Consider the following 16,813-nt stretch of genomic DNA (forward strand, 5'->3'; position numbering starts at 1 on the left):
CATACCGAACACTTAACAGGGCCAGGTTTCCTTTATATGTACAATAAAACAGGCTTTGTTTATTTTGGAGTAGAACAGATTCACAGTTTGTGCCACCAGGACTTATGACGTGTTCTAGCAGTGTAGAGCAGTGTCCTACTATGAGCTGTGGAACATCCTCCCAGACTGTCAATTTACCATGAGGATCACTTCACAATTGCGGATTTCTGGTGGGCACAAGCACAGAGTGGCTAGTACACTGCAACCCAGTGACTAATAAGGATTCATTTAATTTGACTCTATCTAATTACATCCTAGGCATTAACCAAATAAAGCTATCCCTAATTTATGGGTTTATGCATTCTGATTAACCTCAATATATATGACACAGCATGTTTTTTATGTGTCATTGTGGTGAGAAACATTCGGTGTTCAAGAAATATTTGGAAGTTATATTCAGTGTCAATATTTTACTTCTGAGAATACACTTATTGATTTTTATTTCTAAAAAAAGAATGCTGTACTTACCTTTTAATTATTTTTTTAAGTTTGAAATTTTATATTCTTTGTTAAACATTATAGTAAATTAATCTTGCAAATCAATTTCCTACTCCTGTGAATACTCTTGGATATGATTGTATTTCCCCAAAGAAATATAGTATGTTAAGACAAACTCAAAACATATGAAGTACTGTGAAAAATATGTCATATTAACCAAATACATCATATTAGACCAATTATGGGAATAGTCTCCTTGCCCTCATAATCAATATATTTCCAATTCACAATTAATAATTACTTTAAAGTGAAGAACTTTTAACTGAAGGTTAAACACAGTTATTCTATTTTTGGAAAAGTGCAAGCAAGTGAATACTGTGTTTTTATTTCTATGAAGTGGTCTTTTTTGTGCTAAGTAGTAGGGCTGTGTTCCCATGGGAACCAAAAGACTGTGTGCACAGTCCTCAACCTTTCTCATCCACATGGTAACTAAACAACGTGGAGGGATGTCAGTACGATCTTTGTTCATAACACTGCCAATACTAAAAACAACACAAATACAGCTCACTAGAGTAATCCCATGGTTTTATTATTGTTCTTCACTGTCCTGTTCTCATGGTGAATGTAACAATCAGACCAGGGTATTCCTCTTCAAGGTGGAAATGTCTGAACACAGGTCTTCAAGGAGTTGCTCCAGTTAGTTGGAGATGGCTTCTGAGAGAAAATGTGTCCCCCCTACCGCAAGTGACTGTAAATTATTTTTTGCATTTCACAGAGTAAGATCAAAAGCTGTAGCGAATCCAAAATGCCAGACATATCTCTTCAAGTGCAGTTTGCCTTCCTAACAACATCAGAGGTGGGAATACTCACAGAATACAGTCAGCCTCAATTTACAAAACGAAGGATTCTTCAGCCTTGTTTTCTCAGATTACAACCTTGTACAGTAAAATCCTTTTTGTAATAATTCTTGAACTGATAATTTTCAGAACTAGTTAAGCAATTAACTAGAACAGAGAATCACAAGGATGGCATAAGGATGAACATGCCCTATCTTTTTGACTTATATAGGTAGACATGCTAATGTTTAATTGTAGAATGAAGACTCACACTAAGTGTTACTCCGTTGCTAAGGATTCTACATTTTTGTTTGTTTGTTTTTCAAGACAGGGTTTCTCTGTGTAGCTTTGCACCTTTCCTGGATCTCTCTCTGTAGACCAGGCTGTCCTCGAACTCACAAAGATCCACTTGCCTCTGCCTCCCAAGTGCTGAGATTAAAGGCTTGCGCCGCCGCCACCACCACCCGGCGGATTCTACATTTTGCATAAATCCCATGCACTGTCCTCGGTCTCCAGTATTCTTATAAATAGAGATGAACAACAAAGCAACCCATGGAGTAATTTGAATACAGAAGCCTCTACAGTTTTACAGTTTTTAAAAATATTTAGTACACTTAATTTAACCTACTTTTACTTTTGGTTTATTAAGGGGAAAATACAAAAGTCTTCTTATACTCATTTTGCACTGGGTTGTAGAAAATTTGTGTTATTAAGTACAAAAAATTCCATTGTATATTATGAAATAGAACAAGAAGAAGTGGAAGTAACATGCTAGATATCAAATACAACCAAATCTCCATAGGTGTTTGAAGTTGTGCGATGTAGCCACCTTGGAGGATCATTATTATGTTCTCTAATGGAAACTAGAGATCTGAGTTAATCATAGGTGTTAACTAAATCGAAGCATTTATTTGGTATTGGATTTAAATTGAGATTATTTGTACCTATAAATTGGATTACAATCATCTTCACAAACAGTCCTTACTCTCTAATTCTAAAGTTTATTTCACCATATTTAGAATATTTTTATTTCTTCAAAGAAAGGAATGGGAACATGAAGAATAAAAGGAAGATGAAGTGGCATGCCTGAAGAAGGAAGAAGGGATTGAAAGGAATAAGGTGGAAAAAGTCCATGTTGACCTGATGATTATGAAACATAATGAAAATCAGTATCATGCTCTGGTTTCCTTGCATTTTCCATGCAACAATGATTATGGGTTATAGACAAGGGAGGCAAGCTTGGAAGGAGGGAAGGAAAGGCAAAAGAGAAAGAAAGTCTTAAAGTTATTACTTTGAGTGGTTAATTATGCATTATAATAAAAAGAAGTATCATACTCTTTGGTTTTACTTTTATTTTCCATTCAAAAGTGAGCGTGGAGGTCATGTAATTCAGAAAATATACCAATGGCATTTGTTGGCAAAATGAAATTAAAGTCTATATAAATTTTAGATACAAGAAAGGTGAAATGTTAGTTTGCATGTTTTCACATTCAAAGTCATTTGTTTTTAGGAAAGGTGGGTAGCAGTCATCAAGGCTACATTAGATTTTTTTTTTTCAAGGCTTAACTAAAAAGAAAAATAGCATTATCTTTGAGGAGATGGGACGGATGCTACAGAACGAACGCTCCATTCAGCTAAGTGGATGAGCACAGCTGCCTAGCCCTGGAAGTGTGAAACTCATACACACACACACACTGATGATGATTCATACATGAGAGTAAGCAGCATATATTTTGTAAACTAAAAATATACAAACACCATCTGCAACCAAAAATATAAGAAATAAAATGATAGTGTATCTGCATTCTCCCCACCCTCTCTCTGTCTTTGAGGCTGAGTCTCACTGTTGCCCTGGCTGACTGGGAGCTTACTAAATCAACTAGGTTGATCTTAAACCCACAGAGAGGACTCGTCTTCTGAATGCTGGATACAAAGGTGTGCACCGCCGGGCGGTGGTGGCGCACGCCTTTAATCCCAGCACTTGGGAGGCAGAGCCAGGCGGATCTCTGTGAGTTCGAGGCCTGCCTGGGCTACCAAGTGAGTTCCAGGAAAGGCACAAAGCTACACAGAGAAACTCTGTCTCGAAAAAACAAAAACAAAAACAAAAACAAAACAAAAACAAAAACAAAAAAAAGGTGTGCACCACTACAGCTGGCCAGAAAATATCTCTTAAAGGAGCCCTCTTTTCAGTATCTGTAGGAAGCCTGAGAAATATACTACTGTTGCTTAGGAGGACCTAGTGTTCTGACAAATAAAATGTGTTTTCTCTGAGCACTGGCCAGATCAGTCACTCCGAAGGGGATAATAGTTGCTCGAGTGTCAACTGAATTAGTGCGATCAAGGGTTTTTAACAATGATTTGATGAACTGTCTTAAAAACCACATTAACTTTCCTTAGAGAAACAGAACAAGGTGAAAATAGTGTAGTGCTTACAGGAGAGAATTCAGTTCAGCATGAACTCTCAAGATAATTGCAGAAACATTTCTATCTTATCTGTAAGACTATTAAGCCTACTAAATTGTTCTATACTTTTACATTTGATTTAATCATTCCTTCATAGTATGATTTAGAAAAGAAAACAGGCTAATAAAAATCAAGGTTATTTTCATTAGAACATTTTTATGAAAGCAATTTTGATGCTAAGATTTTTATAAAAACATTTTATTTTCAAGTATAGTTAGTAAAATTTGTTCTTTAAATTTAATCCTCCAGGTATAGCTGTAATTTTCATTATTTCTGTATTCTATTTTGCCAGCATGAAAACTACACAAATACAATCATTGAAAACTAAGTGAAAGGAGTTGATAATCCACACCGAAACAGTAATTTTCACTGTAAACAGAAAACCATCAGATGCTAGAATCTATTCCACAAAAGGACATATTAATTAAAGTAAAACAACCTTCAACTTTTCACTTCTCATAAAAAACTCAATAAGATCATTGTACTTCCTTGTCTTTATTGTACTAACTAAATTATTCCTTTTTTGAAATGAAAAGCTTGTCTCTTTAAGTTTGAGGAAAAGAAAAAATGTAAATTAAAAAAAGTCAAGACAGATAAATATTTAAATGTTTATCTTCAAAGCAAATTTCTGTCATTGATTCACAAACAAGTTTGACATTAGCTATAATGATGGGTTTAATTCTCAAAAAGATTAAAATTTTTTCATGAAGTCCAGATTATGTATGATTTTTAGATAAATAAAACCACCTTTTCCTTCTTATTTTCTTGTTCTTAGGTCGAGTAGATCCATGCAGTGGTCATCAGAATCACATCAACTCATTAGGACACGTATGTCAAAGTCTTTCCTAACATCACAAAAGTACATGACTGTTTTGTTATTAATATTATTATCATCATTACTATTATTAATTGTGTATTGTATACTAACAATTTCTGCATTAGCACTAGTAATTTTTTTAAAATCTAAATTCACCTCTCATGACTTTGTTTAAATATACTTTAAATTCTTCTCTTAAAATTACAATTATTTCATAGGTCATTTCTCAACTAATGTTTTGCAGATCACAAGCTTTAGTCTCAGGAACTAACTTAAACCTTTTGGTTTTACACTTAATTCACAGCTTTTTCTTTGTACAAAATGAGTAATTCACATGCTTCTAGAGAATGCCATTTGATAGTAATGTTTCAAGAAACGAACTGCAGACCCAGGTACTCTGTGACACAAGAGAACTGATTGAGGGAGATGACATTTGGTATTGCAGTTGTGATGTGACTCAGTTGTTTTGTTTAACTAGGTATTTTGCTTGTGGCAGGGTCTCCCTTTGTCACCCAAGCTAGCTTTGAGTTCTTGATGCCCCTGCCTTAGTCTCCTAATTTCTTTAATATTTGTTCTACTTGCCTATGAAGCCATAGGATTGTTATCTGGAACAAAACACACAAATCTACATAAACCTGAAGACTAAGAAACATGTGAGACTGACACTTGAGGACTGCACATTGAGACCCAGGTAGAACCAAGAAATCCACGGGAGGAAAGCTTTGGGTGATGTACAAAATCTACATATATTAAACTTGCCTTCAAGGTCAGTTGCCTTATGATTCAAAATAGACTCTCCTTTTCTGACGATAAGAGGATGATTAGTACTAAATTATTAACTTGAATCCAGATTATACTGGCGAGGAACATACAATAAGTGTGGTATAAGGCACAGGTTAGCATTGGCAGGCACTGCTTTTGCACATTTTTTTTCTTTTTACAATGTGTATTATCACTGTTGCTGCTGCAACCTCAGCAAAGCTACTCAGAATAATTAAGATTATAGTGGCACGCCAATACCAAACTTGCTGCATTAAACAGAAGAACGGGAAGGAAGTGATCAGTTTGTCACTGTGCTTGTTTCAGATATATCCCAAAGGATACAGGGTTTTAAAAATCAGCAGCAGTTTTACAATGCTGAGTATACATTCCTGCTTAAACATCTTAAACAAATGTGCTATAACAACCATGAACTTTTGCATCTGGAAGCCAAATAAGTAAATAAGTAAGAGTTATAACTTTTCCTTTAAAATAAAGTAATATATTGTGTGTACTGTCATACAGTGAAGAACTGCTCAGTATTCCTCAATGAAGCTGTCTTAGGTATCAAAATAGAACAATACTTTAATGTGACATTTGATTTGGATAAAACTAAACAGTAGTTGCATCTGCATTTAATAAAGGTAGATATATTCTTTACTCACAATGTAAATGTTAATATTTCATCTCTCATTTATTAAATGTTTAAAGTTTTAGCTGATATTTTCAATAATATAAAAGGCATAATTATTTTAAGAACAAATATGTTAATCTAATAAGGAGATTTATCTTAGCAAAGTGGTAACTTCTGCACAGGGTATCACTCCTTAAGTATTTGGAAACTTAGTACCTAACTTACACATCAATCTAGTAGTTTGTGGACTCTGATGCATGTTAGAATCATCAAGAGAATCTTAAAGGCCACATAAGGTCCAAGATGCATCAGATACAATTAAAACAGCAGAACTAGAGACATGGCTTAGCAGTTAAGAGTGTGTAACTACTTTTGCAGAGGACCACAGTTCCCAACACCCACAGTAAGGTGGCTCAGAGAACTCTGTAAGTCCAATCCCAAAGGGTCTTCTGGACTCCACAGGTACCTGCACATATCTGCCCCACACACAATCACACGTGCGTGCGTGCATGCATGCGCACACAGCTACACACACCCATATATACACATGCATAATTACAAACAAAATAAATCTTTTAAAAATATATCTGTTGATAGGGGGTGGTACTGGTGTCTTAAAAGAACTTTATGTGATTCATAAAGTATCATGGAAGTGACTTTCTGAGTTTGATGGGGGAAACACTTTCTATTTTCTACTTATTATTGTGACTCTGGGACTTTTAATACTCCACTTGATAAATACCCCATAAATACTGAAAGTGTAAATAAAAGACCTATACAAATAATTAATTTGACAAAGTACAACATGTATGTTGAGTACATGAACATAGTTCATGGGTTAAGTACTTTCCAATCACTAGACATTTTTACATGAAATACTCAAAATATTTTTCTTCATAGATCTGTCAGTCAAGTAATCATCACCATTGGTCATCACCAACATCTCCATAAGAGAGAGACAGACATATAATGATAGATAGATGACAGATATATAGAAACACAGATAGATAGATAAATAGATAGATAGATAGATAGATAGATAGATAGATAGATAGATGATATACCAACCATTGTCCTTCAGTGGCATCCAAGAAAACATATAACTAATCCCCTACCCATGTAGACTTCTGAAGCAGAGCTGATTTATGGGTATAGAGGTACATAGGAATGATAGCCCTCCTGTTGACTCCTGAAATGATGTCTATCATTGCATTGTTATTAATTCTTACATGATTCAGTAGGAAGTTGAAAATGACACGTTACATTATAAGTTTAGTGCTTGTTTAAATAGGAACTTAAAACTATCCTGAATTGTGATGCTGTAACTAACATGTTAGTGTACATCAGGATAACAATGTTAAAACTTTCCCAAACATAAACATGATTCTTCTAGTTGCCTCATTCATTTATATTGCTGGAATTATGATCAGAAGTAGCATTTTGGAAACGTATTTCATATAATTTAACAAACAAGCATTAGAATAGCAAACGCCTATATAATATTACAAAGAAAGTTTGCTGAGAGCCAGCAAGGTGCCTCAGCAAACAATAATGTCTACAGCCAAGTGTGATGACCTACCTTTGATCCCCAGATCTCATATGGAGGAATGTGTGAACTAACTCCCATAAATTATCCTCTGACCTACAAATATGTCAGCCCATATGCAAATACTTATGTACACATGCAAAATTAAAGTGGATCAAAAGCTTTTCTTTAAAGAAATTTTACTGAAATTCACAAGTAAAAGTCAATAAGGCTGTTTCCATAAACCTAAGAATATTGTAGAAGTTGACAAGCTCACTAGTACTAGTCAACATTTTTTTTCAATTCTAGCATTTGCAATAGGTAAAGAAATTAAATGCTTGCTATAAATTTTAGGAAATGTTATGAGAATGATCTTTAGAAAATGATGATGAGTAAACCCAATCACAAAAATTAAATTTATAAAAAATTAGTTTTATGAAAAATATAGTTCTTTAAAAATAATGTATGTAATTCTTATCATCAAGGCTAGCATATGTAGCTTGGGTCTTTATTTACTTCTGATGATGTGGAAAGATTTTAGATGACATATCATCAAATACATATTTAAGAATAAAAACTTGAAAAGAGCTAAAAATATTAAATTAAAGAAAACCAAGGATAATCTACTTAAAGCACAAATATAATATAAAGCCATCTGTGATGGTTAGCTTTAACTATCAACTTGTAATCTAGAATAAGAGGGTATTGTAATCCTAATGAAGGACTGTCAACATCAGGTTGACTTGTGGAAATGTCTGTGGAGGATTGTTTTGTCTTAAATAAGAAGTCTAACTGATGTGAGAAGACAGCTCCTAGTGTGGGTAGCACCATTCGCTAGGATGGTCGCCTTGAACTGCATAAGCGTTGAATGTATGTGTTCATTTCTCTCTGCTCTTGACTTTGGGTGCAAAGAACTAGATGTTTGAAGTTTTTATATTGACTTCCCCACAGATGATGGTCTGTAACCTTGAACTGTAAGCTGAATAAGTATCTTTTCCCACTCACTTGCTTTCTCTATAATAATTTTATCATAGCAATAGAAATGTAACCATGATGCAATCATAATTTTAAAACATATGGCAACATTAATATATAAATAGACCAGGAGATTAAAAATAGAACTCAAAACCCTTTATTATGCATCCAAATAATTGTTGTAATATCTTTAATCTCCTGAGTAAAAGAAAAGTGATCTCATTTATCACATTACACCTAAAAATAAATTCCATATATGTTTAAACAGCAGCAACAAACAACGACGTTGTGACTTAGCGTTGTAATGTCAGTGTTTAGGAAACTGAAGCAGGAGGCTTGCTCCTGGTTGAAGCCTAGCCTTGGCTACAGAGAGTGTAAGCCTGTCTCCAAAACCAACAAGCAAACAAACAGGTTGACAGACAATCACAGAAAACTGACTAGAAATTACCTTGTTTTTATTGTAATAAGTTCACTATATCTTAGGTGAAGAGAAGGTAACGAGTCTGAAGTATTTCCTATGAACTGGGAGTGGTGGCTTCAGGTATAATCCCTGTGATTTGGCTGAACAACAAACTCATTGCCAATCTGGCATGTATAGAATGTAGGAGGCAAACCTAGGGTACATGTTTACCTTTTATATATTTACATATTGCATATATATCACTTTTAGGTTTTTTTATTTTATGTGTTTTGCCTGCATGTATATATGTGAACCATGTGCATGTCTGGGCCCAAAGAGGCAACAAGAGGGTGTCAGATTCTCTAGGACTAAAGCAACAGGCAGTGTGAGCCTCCATGTGGATACAAAGAATGGAATCTCTCCTCTGAGCAGCAAATGCACTTAACAGCTGAGTCATACTCCAGCACCAAATTCTCTTTAAAAAAAATAAATAAAATGCAGTATCTATCAGTCTTAATATCATTTATTGAAATGTAAATTTTGAGTGTTGGTAGAATTCAGAAGTTTTGTTAGTTTTTAGGAATGTACCATTTACATTCATTTCTTCTTTGTGGAACTTGGTGAGCACTTGCTTTCTGGACTTGCTAATTCCTCATCAAAGGAGAGAGATGTCCTCAATGATGACATCTTTAAGCCCCTTATTCTTTATTCTCCTTCCAAATCCTGTGTTACTCTGCGTTATCTCTCTAACGTTTCTACCTTAAAGGATGAGTGACTGAGAAACTGAAGAGCATGGGAAACACCAGGCATGTCTTTGTGGCTTCCATGTCTCCCTGGCTGGGCTCTCACTTAGCAATTGACTCTGTAAGGCACGGTTTTCGCCATAATCTGGGTCTCCATCAAGACCTCACTCTCACTGAATTCTTCTTTTAAGTTTAGGCTCAAAATAATGCAAAACGATTTAAAATGAAATGTTTCTTTTTAGTTGTAATTCTGATGATCAGTCAGCTGCAGAAAGTCTTTACCAAATGCTTGTTTCTGTTCTGACTGTTCTTCTGCCTGTTTCCATTCTCTCGCCTCTTGATTCCATTAGGTGTGTTTATTAGTTATAATAGTAGTTATTACTATTATTCACGGTTCTATTCAACCTGAAGTCTCAGAGCTGCTTTTATGGCTTGGGAATAAAGAAATTCAGCTTAACACTACAGATCTCCATTTCCCTAAGAGGCTTAGAAGATCAGAGCTGTTCAGACAGCAAGCCACTGAGGGAGGCACACCCTATCCTTGAAAGCAGTGGGGCTGGTCAGGATATCTTGGTCAGCACTCTGATTGCTGCCCCTGCACTGTCTGGCACAGATCCCTAGGCTCATATCTAGATCGGGGACCCGATGGCCTCTGCAGAGTCTCTCCGCTGTGCTTTGTTCACACCCTGCTGACCCTGCTGCCGGCTACTCTCAGCAGTTTCCTCATAAGGAAGGCAAATGGAAACTCAATTGAAAGCAGGGTGGGGGAGATGGGGGGGGTCACCGTCAAGGATCTGAGCTGCCAAGATCGAGTAAATCATGCCTAATGATATTCGGGTCTGTTAGATTTTATGATAAATTTATGAAATAGACAATAAATATTAAACTTTTCAGCAAATTGTTATGTTTCACTCATATGCCAAAATACTGTGTGAAGTAGAAAGAAACAGAGAAGGATAAATAAAGATTACCTAATCAGTCAAAAATATGATCTGAAGTAAAAAGATAATATAGTGAAAATCAATGGCAATAGGCTCAGATGTTAAAAAGAAAAGGTGAGAAATTGAAATATACAGGAAATTAACGACAGCATCCTCAAAAACTGTGATGGATTCAAAAGCTTCACTGGTACTAGGTATTTGGGCCTACACCCATAATCTCTGAGCACAAGAGACTGAGGCAGGAAAATCACAAATTTGAGGCTGGCTTCAATTTCATGGTAAGCTCTCACACTCCCAACCCTACCAGAAAAAAAAAAAAAAAAAAAAAAAAAAAAAAGACTCACTGGAAGGAATGGAGGAAAAAGACAAAGATCCCACACATGATTGGACCAGTGGTTTAGAGAAAGACTGTGGAAGCTTTTCCAACATAACTCAGAAGAAAGATTTTTTTTTTTTAACTTAGGGGAATAGAGGGATGGCTCTGCTCTTGGGGAAGAATCAGTTTTGGTTCCAACCACTAATGTCCAGCAACTGACCACTACTTGTAACTCCAACTCCAGCATATTCAACCCGTTTGACCTCTGCAAACATGGGCACTCATACATATAACACACACACACACACACACACACACACACACACACACACACACACGTGCACACACACAGAGATACATAGGACAGGGAGACAGAGAGACAAAGACACAGAAAGAATTAAAAAATAAGTCTTAAGGCTGTGCGGTGGTGGCGCACTTCTTTAATCCCAGCACTTGGGAGGCAGAGGCAGGTGGATCTCTATGAGTTCAAGGCCAGCCTAGGCTACAGAGTAAGATCCAGGAAAGGCACAAAGCTACACAGAGAAACCTTGTCTCAAAAAAACCAATAAATAAATAGATGTCTTAAAAACAAATTAATAAAGGAAATAACTACTATTAGGAGAAAGACTATTCAAGTCAAAGTCATAGTTGCTCATAGGAAGCCATTCACATTCAACCTAAAGTGGACCTCCCTATAGTACTCTCACAAACCATTTTCTGTGGAATTTTCCCATATGTAATTAACACTGTTTGTATGATTATTGTCTTTTTTGTACAATTGACAATCAAGTAGTGTGACAGGTACGAGCTGCACCTTCACTGCAGTAGACAGCGACACCCAGCCTCCACCTTCCAGCTGTCAACCTTGTGGTCTTGTAAGATGGCCTTTTATAATTAAGCCCCAAGAAGAAAACGGTTCCTGCGTGGAACGTTACTTCCTGACCCTTCTGCTTCTGACTGCAGCTCACAAAGCATGAGGAAGAACTAGGGAGATGTTGAAGCCCTTCCCTCTCCAGCATCACTCCAAATGGAACTTGAGGAACCGAGCCAGGGAGCCAAGCCCATAGGACTGGCCTATGCAGATCCTCTGTGTCTGAGTTGGAACAATGCCTTTTTTGAGTTTCATAAGAGTACTGTATTGACTTCATTTCTTCCTCCCTTTCCTTTCCCCAACTCCTCCTATGTCCCGTCCACCACTCTTTCTCAAGTTCATGGCCTCCCATTCTTTAATTAGTATTGCTACCTATTTATAACTACAGCATGAAGATCTTCTAGAAGCGGGGCCTTGGGAGATTTCCTCCATCCATGTTGGCATGCCGATTGGTGTTACAATTTCTCAGGTCTTTTAAGGCGACCCTACTGTTTAGATTTCATAGGCATAGTTTCCCCTTCCTGTGGAGAAGACACAGTCTGTAAGCAGACATCATGGTCCTCTAGCTTAGACACCCTTTCACCCCTCAGCCTTCTTCTTCTATGTTCAGGGTTAGAAACAGGAGTTGTATCAATTTGGGCTGGCATCCCATGGTTAAATATTCAGCCTTTTGACCAGTTGTGAATTTCTGTAATAGGTTTCTCCTTGAAAAAGAAGCTTCTTGGATGAGGGTTGAGAGAGTGACTTGCACCTCTCTGTAGGTGTAAGGATAAATATTTAGAATGTGGTAGAAATTATACTGGTTTAAGGAAGCAGCAGTAATAGATTCTCCTCGACAGTCCTTGGCCTCATCAGCCATAGGCTGTATCATTTTCAGGCACATTATTGTGATATGTTTGAGTGAGCTTAGAATTAAAGAATCCTTTTTCCACAATGCTGGCTTCAGACTGGAAGGAACTCCATTTCTTAAGTACAGAGAAAGTGAAATATATTGCAAAAGGAAACATAGACTATTAAAAGTGCCTTCTGTGCATAGTTTGTTAGCTATGAGAGTTTGATCAGGTATTCCTATGCTCTGTGTGTGTGTGTGTGTGTGTGTGTGTGTGTGTGTGTGTGTGTAAAAAGAGGAAAAGCACACACACACACACACACACACACACACACACACACACACACTAGGCTGAACTTGATGGCTCATGCCTTTAATATCAGTATTTCAGAGGCAGGAGGACTGGAAGTTCAAAGCCAACCTGAGCCACATAGTGACTGAGTGAGACCTGGTCTAAAAAAAGAAAGGAGGAAAAAAAAGGGTAAGCAGTAGTGTAATTGTGATACTGGATTGTGACAGTACATGAAATGTTTGTTCAGTCCCTTGGTTACACCCATATTCATTGGGGCAATTTAATTTTCAGTGATAAATACACATGTGATAGCAGATAGCACGTTCTAACTGTTCTCCTTGCAGTCATGGGAAAGGGAGAAAAGCTGTGTGGGAGGAAGGAGGGAGGGAAGCAAGGAAGAGGGGGGACTGGGAGGAGGGGGAGGAAGGGCCGAGGGAAAGAAGAGGGGAGGAAGGGGAGGAAATAGAGAGAAAGAATGGAAGGGAAGAAAGAGAAACAGAAAGAATGAGCATCTATGTCTTGGGTCATAAATACTGACCTTTGGAACTGTATAAGGCAGAAATACACAGAACATAAATAAATTCAGTAAGATGTGTGCTGAAATGCTAGGGGCAAACTGTTTCTCTGAAATGCACAGAACGAGTGAGGACTGAGCACTAAACCCTGGACCAGCTCCATCCTGGCTTTATCCCCAGCACCCTTCCTGCTCCAGAGAGGGACAACAGAGCACACCACAACAGACCATTTTTATGACATCGCTATATGTTAAAACAGAAATGAGTAAAACATAAGAAGTGTAAACCAAAAGTGCTTTCAGTTGCTCATCTAACTTCCTGGGATTGAAAACTTGAACAATTCTGAGTGGCCTCTTAGAGAGTGAGAAATGCGTTATCATATAGGGACTTAGAGGTGTTCAAAGAGAGGATGGGCCTGAAAAGTCCGCACTGTTACCTTGCCTTGAAATCGCCCTCTGATTTCCTTCTTCCAGTGATTTCTATGTAAAATCATTTTGTCTCAATTTTCTTCTGTCACTCCTTTCTCCATCTTCCTCATGCCCATACGTATGCCTCCCCCAAGCCTCATTCTTCAGCTTGCTCTTGGTCTCTTCCCTTGAACTCTCAGATGTTTAAAATTATCATTGTCATTTTGAAGATGAGTCCAAATATTTATCACAGAGATCGCTCTACTGCAAAACATAACTGTGCATCTCAGTTTTTGAGTGCATAGTCCCCCCATTTCAGAACACCTTTCTTCACACACTCTTCCACAGTAATACAAGTACAACTCAAAAGTTAAAAAAAAATCTCTTCTTCTTAGCTTAACAAAATGGCACAAGGCAGCATGGCGAGGTGTCTGGATTAGAGGCTGTGGTGTTGTGTGGTATAAGTGATGTTGTCCTGTGTACCAGAGATGGTTTGGAAATGATTGTGGTGGTATTGTGTTCCCCAAAATACTGTGCACCCTAATAAACTTATCTGGGGTCAGAGAACAGAACAGCCATTAGATACAGAGGCTGGAAAATGGTGGCACTCACGCCTTTAATCCTAGCATTCCAGAGGCAGAAATCTGTCTGGATCTCTATTAGTTCAAGGCCACATTGGAAACAGCCAGGCATGTTGACACACGCCTTTAATCCCAGAAAGTGAGCCTTTAATCTCAGGAAGTGAGGGAAGAAAGCAGAAAGGTATATAAGGCGTGAAAACCAGGAACTAGGCTGGTTAAGCATTTAGGCTTTCGAGAAACAGTTCAGCTGAGATTCATTTGGATAAGGACTCAGAGGCTTCCAGTCTGAGGAAACAGATCAGCTGAGGAATTGGTGAGGTGAGGTAGCTGTGGCTTGTTCTGCTTCTCTGATCTTCCAGCATTCACCCCAATACCTGGCTCTGGGTTTGATTTTATTAATAAGAACTTTTAAGATTCCTGCTACAAATGATATCAATTGTCATTAAGGGTGAAATGAAAAGGACAGAAATGAGTGTCGAATCCCTTCGAACTGCATTTATATATGATTGTAAGCTCCCGTGTGGGTGCTGGGAATCAAATCTGGTTCCATTGGAAGACCAATGCTCCTAACCAGTGATCCACCTCTCCAGCCTCTAAAATACTTATTTTATAACGATGTCATTTCAATTGAAAAAAATAACAATGACAACATTAAACTCATGCATTATAGGCATATATAAGGCAGATAAGGTAGATTTCAAATCTATGCACAATAGAGCATTAAAAAATACACTATTTCTTATGAATACTGTTAGTCAGATTAAGTTAGCAATATTTTTCTTTGCTTATTATTGATAAAGACATAATTAGACATACAATACTTTCAAATTATTGGCTAAATCTCACCGACAATTACTCCCAAATACATATTAATAGAGGTCTTTAAAGGACATTCATATCTCTATGTTTAAATCCTAATCATCAGATACATGGGTGTGTAGAGTTGTGAAATTTTATCAAGCTTTATGCTTATAGCTTTTCTGTATCTATATTATACTCAATAAAGAGTTTAAAATATTACTCTATTGTGAGACTGCATTTAAAGAAATATTCCTAACAACTGGTGGCTGCCCACGTAAAACATCTTCTATTAATGTTTCCCATTGTTGTCTGTATCATTACAGGGAGATTCCATAGAAATGTCTCTTAACTATTGCTCACTACTGAACTCCAAAATATTAAAATAGTTAGTTTAGTACATATCCAAAAATACTTTCTATGTATGGCTGGGGAAAGAAGAAAATTACTTAAATAATTCAAAATATTTTCAGAAGAGTTTTATGAACCACAGTATTGGGATTTTCTGATCCTATAAAGTTGAGTTGTATGCATCTTGAACAAACAGTGAGGAGAAGAAATGCATAGTCGTGCTGACTTGAAGATGTGATTATCCCTCTGTAGCATCTACACAGAGTTGTAACTCAGAAGAGATCTTCTGATGGCAAAGGCTTTGTTCATTAATAATAAAAAAATTATCCAATCCAAGGTGAAGTGTTTGAATCACACACACTTGCTATAATTCTGCTTTACATTAACATATGAAACATCAATCAACCAAAATTTACATGGTATGTTAGGAAAGCCAACAAATCACAACATTGATTGTCATAAAGGAATGATTTTGACCCTCAATTGCTACCCAGGGGGCACTGGAAAATATAGAGATAACATGGAGATATTTGACAACTGATGGGCAGTATCCCACTACACATATACATAAGAATATGTATATGTGTGTGTGTCTGTCTGGAAACTAGAGCTTGATATCTAGTGTTTTCTTCACCTACTCTCCACTATATTTTTGAAGCAGGAACCTCACTGAATATGGATCTTGCTGATTAGACTAGGTTGGCAGGCCAGTGAGGCTGTGTGATCTCCCTGTGTCTGTCCCCACTACAAACACGCTACCATGTCTTTTATGTTGGACTGGGCATCTGAACTCAGGTCTTCAGTCTCTCAAGGTTGCATTTTACTGACAAAGCCATCTCTCAGCCCCTACAGTGGATAGGTGCACAAAAGTTTTCATCTAATATATATTTCTTGTGTTTCCATGTATTCACAGACCTCTGAAATCACTGTAGTTGACCAAGTGATCTACAATAAGATTCAAAAGGAAACTGTAAAGTAAAACATGATATCTAATTAATGCTCAGATGAAGAGTATAAATTTATCTTTGAGCAGAGCTTTCTACTGACCCAAACTTCTGGGACCAGCACGATCTTTTAGAACATTCAATATAAGTAGTAAAATTCTTCTCTAAGTCAGAGCAATTACTGCTATTAGTTAATGATTGTAGTAAATATTATTCATTCAACTACTCATATTATTATTTATACCTAGAGTATGTAATCATTAATATTAAATTCTGACAGTACATCTAAAGATCTTTTTATTTCTTCTTTCTATGAATATGTGTGTTTGTGTGCTTGAG

This window comes from Peromyscus eremicus, chromosome 2 (assembly GCF_949786415.1).
Source record: "Peromyscus eremicus chromosome 2, PerEre_H2_v1, whole genome shotgun sequence".
Classification (NCBI taxonomy): Eukaryota; Metazoa; Chordata; class Mammalia; order Rodentia; family Cricetidae; genus Peromyscus; species Peromyscus eremicus.